The sequence below is a fragment of the Myotis lucifugus genome, unplaced genomic scaffold (assembly GCF_000147115.1).
Source record: "Myotis lucifugus unplaced genomic scaffold, Myoluc2.0 scaffold_17, whole genome shotgun sequence".
NCBI lineage: Eukaryota > Metazoa > Chordata > Mammalia > Chiroptera > Vespertilionidae > Myotis > Myotis lucifugus.
In genome coordinates, this window is record NW_005871065.1 from 11,337,893 (window position 1) to 11,343,737 (window position 5,845).

A 5,845-nucleotide genomic window follows, 5' to 3' on the forward strand; every position below is an offset into this window, starting at 1 on the left:
TTGAGGAGTGGCAGCATTGGCTGAGCTGACAGATGCCCTACTGACTTTGGTAGGTTCCTGTCGGGCTTAGAGACCCCAAATTTTGCAAGTGGGGTGGGAGGCAGACCAGAGAACTACACTTTGGGTTTCTTTGTTGTGATTGCTTTGTACTCATCAGCTGGTGTAGCCTGAGGAAACTTGGGTTGTAAACGTGTTGGTGTTCATGTTCATGAATTTCAATGTACCATTCTGCCGATGTTTCAAGCATCTACCATGGGCTTAGTCTTTCACTAGGTCAATGTTTTGCAAACTTTTTTGTAAAGGGGCAGATAGTAAATATTTTAGGCTCTGCAGGCCATTCAGTTTCTGTTGCAACTGTTCAATGGTGGTGCCACTGTTGCATGAAAGCAGTGATTAATGATAGGTGAAGAGATGAGGATGAGTATAGCTATGTTTCAATAAAACTTTATTTACAAAAGAGGCAGTGGACAGGGCTTGACCTGAGAGCTGTGGTTTGCAACCCTCTATGCTGCATAAGACCCCCTCCTACCCCCCACACAGAAGTATTTCTGAAAATGTGGTCTGCAGGACATCAGTTCCACTGGATATCTTAAAAAAAGTTAGAAGTTAAACCAATATCTCTTTTTCATGGTACAACATCTATCCAGACACTTAAGCTAGAAATCTGTGGGTTATTATTTATTCTCTCCCATCTTGAACGCATCTCCAAGTCATTAGTTATACTTCCTAAATATTTTTCCATTTTTGTCCCTCTCTCTCCACCTATTACCCCAAATATCCCATTTCAGGTTCTGGCTACCTTTCACATTGGGTCTCTCCCAGTCCCAAACCCTACCTGCCAGAATCCTGGGTCAAAAATACAACTCTAGCCCTAGCTGGCTTGGCTCAGTGGATAGAGCATTGGCCTGCAGACTGAAAGGTCCCCGGTTCGATTCTGGTCAAGGGCACATGCCCGGGTTGCAGGCTCAATCCCCAGTGTGGGGCTTGCAGAAGGCAGCCAATCAATGATTCTCGCTTTATCTCTCTCTCCTTCTCCCTTCCTCTCTGAAATCAATAAAAATATATTTTAAAAAAGCCACAAAAACTCTAACCATGTCGCTGTCCTACTTAAAACCCATCGACACCTCCTCACTGAGCAAGCAGCACTTTCTAACTGGTGTTCACTGGGATGTTAAATGTGCTGCAAGGAAAATTCTGCATGGAATGTTGGATAAACCAGTTTAAACAGAGTTCTTTACCGCTCAGGGCTCTTAATATACAAATGAACATTTTGACTCTTTAAGACAGTGGTTCAGTTCCTCATGTTGTGGTGACCCCCAATTTCATTGTTACAAATTGAACATAATTAAAGCGTAGTGATTAATCACAAAAACAATATGTAATTATATATGTGTTCTCCGATGGTCTTCGGCAAACCCTGTGAAAGGGCCATTCGACCCCCAAAGGGGTCGCGACCCACAGGTTGAGAACCGCTGCTTTAAGAGGAAATACAGAATGTGGCACTTCCCAAATCCAACCAAACATGGACGCTGTGGGTGCTTCATACGCCAATCAAACCTTTTGAGAAACAGTCCCCTGTAGGTATTGCCAGAAATCCAAATTCACGGGAAATGCATTTAACTCTACATCCCCAATCAAAGAATTAGTTTCTCTTTTGATGCTGCCCACGACGATTTTTCTTGGCTGGATGTCTCCTTTTCCCTTGCAACACAGCCTGGGCACGGGAGGAAAAAGTAAGTTTGAGAGTCAAAAAGATTGGCCTCGGAATTTCAACTACTTATGAGATGTGTGAGCTCAGGTTAGTTTCTTCAGTTTCTTTGAGTCTCTTTTTCTTTATCATTAAAGTCGATGTAAAACCTACCTCATATGAATTTTTTTAATTAAATTATATGCCATCTATAAGGTAAAGAGCAGTTGACCAGCCCATTGAAACTATTCAATAAATGCTATTTCTACTTATGTTTGAACTTTCAGGAGATCTGAGCAGGAAGGCCACAGAACCAACTGTTTGCTTCAGCCTCCTCGCTGAATACTCACTGAGTCTCTTGTGTACAAGGAAGGATCTTGAGAAAACTCTTGAGCGTTATCCATCCGATGCCCATAGGAAGTAAAACGCAGGCTTCAGGTGGCCCTCTCCTGTGTCATCCAGGAGACTTCGCTGTGTGCCAGAGAAGACGTCCAGCCAAGGCTCCAACGGTGCATTTAGATAAACATTGTTTGCATTTTGTATTACACAATGTGAACATATCTGGCCCTTGCCTTGTGTCAAACATTTTTTTTACCCCTCCCCCCCCCGAATTTATTAATGAAACAAGTGGTAGGTTTTTTGTTTGTGTATGAATAATAGTATGGTTTTTGGAGCTGTGCTAGTCACTACTTTTTATTTTTAAAATTTTAATGCAAGACATTTAGGAAAAAACTCTACAAATTTTAAGAAAAAATGTGAACAAAGTGTGATGTATTTAAAAAGGGCATGGGATACTCATTGAGGAGATGTAAAGTTTCCCTACATATTAATGTGTTGTAAAAAATCTAGAAAAATGCTTGATAAAATATGCAGAGTAAGCAGTAGATAAGACAATTTCTAGGAACAATTTAAAAATGAGGACTCTCCAATGCTTTCACTTCTCTGTTATGCTGCAGTTTCTCAGTAGATGGCACCCTTCTCCTACCTTCAAAGCTTTTAATCACACTAAGGTGTAAAGGGCTGACAATCCAATTACAACAGTTACCAAATCCTCTTTGGGTCTTGACTAATCACCTACATACAGCCCTATGGCACCTACACTACATTGCAATAGAATGGATTTCATGGTTAGGCCAATATTTTAACTACAGTAAAGAAATTTACTCCTATATTTTACTTTAATGTATTTGCAAAATTCAGTTCTTCCATTCTTCTCTTGCTGATTTAGAACCCTAGTCCCAAATATTGTCATCTTTCCAATATTCTAACTTCACCTTAGGCCTCTTACACTAGGCAGCTGGCCCAGCTACTATTTTATCAAGAAGATCAAGCCATTCACTTTTTTTGTCAGATTGGCAAAAAATATATTTTTTGGTGTGTCACAGAATTTTAGTAATTAGTTTATGTGTGCCATGAGATGAAAAATTGAAAAGTGATGCCCTAAACCTTTGCTTTAGATGGCCCCAAGAGATTCTCCACTACATGGAGGAGAGAGGGAGGGAGAGAGGGAGGGAGGGAGAGAGAGAGAGAGAGAGAGAGGTGGCAATGATAGAGCACAGATGCCAGTAACAGAGGTACACTCTTCAGGCTTAAAGCTTTGTCTAGGCAAGATCTTTGGCAGTGGTTTAAATGCCCAAAGAGTTGGATGAAATAAATATACCCGATGAGTTTTTGAGGGAGTTGTATTGCCAAAGCAAACAGAGATCAGGGTTGAAAGAGTCAGCAATCATTCACACCTCTCGTTTGAGGCTGTACTATCTGTGCAGTCTTGAAGAAGGATGTAGCCTGCGAAGCTTACCTCAGATGTGGTCTTGGAAACAATCAAACAACAAAGAGCCCTCCAGGGCCTTGGAGGGCAAAGGCAAGGAGACACTTCCCAGAGGAGAACCAGGCACGACCACCTGAGAAAGGGAGTCCTTGTGATTTCTGTTCAGGATTCCACCTCTATGGACCATCACTGTGCTACCTCTGCACCCCTCCTGCTTTTGAATGGAAAGTCCTTTCCTCCTCCTCCTCCTTCTCCTCCTTCTCCCCTCTTTCTCTTTCCTCTCTCCCTCTCCGTGGCTATTCTGCTTCCGTGCACCATTCATTGTATATTGACTGTGATCGGCATAAATCAGTTACCTTTCACCTTCTTGGTCATCAAGCCATGGAGAGGCATACCTGGGTCTGATGGGGAGTGTGCCGCACAAGAAATTCTGGACTTTGTGAAGCAAGCAGTGACTGAGCAGGGCTTTGAGTGCAGCTGGTCTGGGGTTGTGTCTAATAAGAAGAGGATGCATAGATACTTGGGGAAGTAGACTGTGGCGGAAACCATAAGCTGACACCCAACATCTGCTCTTACCTTTTCGCACAGTAAAAGAACCTGTGGTCTTTAGCTGGCTGGTGACAGTGTGAAATGGAGACCATACCACCAGCATCCTTTGCAGGTCGATTTAGTCATGTAACTAATTCTGGCCAATAGGGTGTGCTGTTCATGGGGTGTTTAGTGTTCTTGGATTGTCATTAAAGCATGCAGAGGTGCCTTCTGCCCTCTGGGTTCTTGCGGGCTGGAATGTGGGCATTATGGCTGAAGTTTCAGTGCTTAGAGTGGACTATGCTTAGAGTGATGTTTGGACTGAAAGCCACCCATAGCAAACGCACAGAGGAGCTTGGGTCTCTGACAAGCCTGCACAGCCACCTCCAGGCTTTTAGTTTTTTAAATTTATTTTTTTAATTAAAAAAACTTTTAATAACATTTTACATTCAATATTATTTTGTGTTAGCTTCAGGTCTGCAGCATACTGGTTGGACATTCATCCCCCTGATATTTCCAGTACCCAACGGGCACCATACATAGTTATTAGAGTATTATTGACTGCATTTCCTATGCTGTATTTCACATCTCCGTGACTATTTGTAATTACCAATCTGTACTTCTCAATCCTTTCATCTTTTTCACCCAGTCCTCCAAGCCCCCTCCCCTCTGGCAACCATCAGTCTATTCTCTGCATCTATGAGTCTGTTTCTGTTTTGTTTGTTCATTTATATTGTTCTTTAGATTCCACATATAAGTGAGTCATATAGTATTTGTTTTTCTCTGATGGACTTATTTCACTCAGCATAAGACCCTTTTCGTTCATCCATGCTCTTGCAAATGACAAAACTTCATTCTCATTTATGGCTGATACAGGGGGGGGGGGGCGCAAAAGTAGGTTTACAGTTGTTCGTCTGGAAAAGAATAATTAATAAATAATAATGCAAGAATGAACTCTGTGTTCTGTGTACTCATAACTGTAAACCTACTTTGCCCACACCTGTATGTACCACAGCTTTTCAAAAACCTCAGAGAGAAACACACTTCCACTTTCTTTAAACCCTTGTTACCTTGGCGTTTCCGGGTATCCCAGCTGGATGTAATGCTCACTAGTAGAGTGAGCAAGACTTGATGCAGAAAGATGAGCTGGGCAACTATTGCAGTGGCAGGGGACAGGTGACAAGAGCCTGAACTAAGGCAGTAGCAGTGGGGAAGGTGAGGAAAACCTGCTAGTGATGGTTGAGAGGCTGAGTGGACTGGATTTGATTACTAATGGGTAGGCAGGTGAGAGATGAAGTGACAGCAGAGTAGAGCTTTATATCTGGGTTTCTGGCTTGGACGCCTTGGAGGGAGCATGGAGGAGGAACTGTGGGCATGGTGAGGAGCCCCTGAGGGAATCTAAAAAGCGAGAACTCCAAGGAGAGAAACTTTGAGAACATTAATAATTTAAGGAGGGAGCAGGGGAAGAGGCGGGTAGGCAGATGACACCAGGACCAAGAGCAGAGAGGTTAATAATGTCAGTCACGAGAAGTAAATTCAGATGAAGAATGAAATCCCAGGGATATTTTCATAAAAGTCACTGTGACGGGATGGATGTGGAAGCCAAGTGGCTTAGGAGCCAATGGGAGGTGAGGAAATGGACACATGCCTCTAGGCTGCATTTTAAATGATGTTACTCATGGAGAGGAGAGTTGTTGCCAGAGTGGGATGGACGTTTTTGTAAAGTTTGCTTATTTTTATTATTTTTAAGTTTCACATGGCCTGTAGTATGCTTATGGGACTCGGGGAGCAGCTCCTGGTGGCGAGGTTGAGATATGGGAGAGGGGACCTCTGAGAAGCGCTGCACGGGGCGGGGGGGTGGG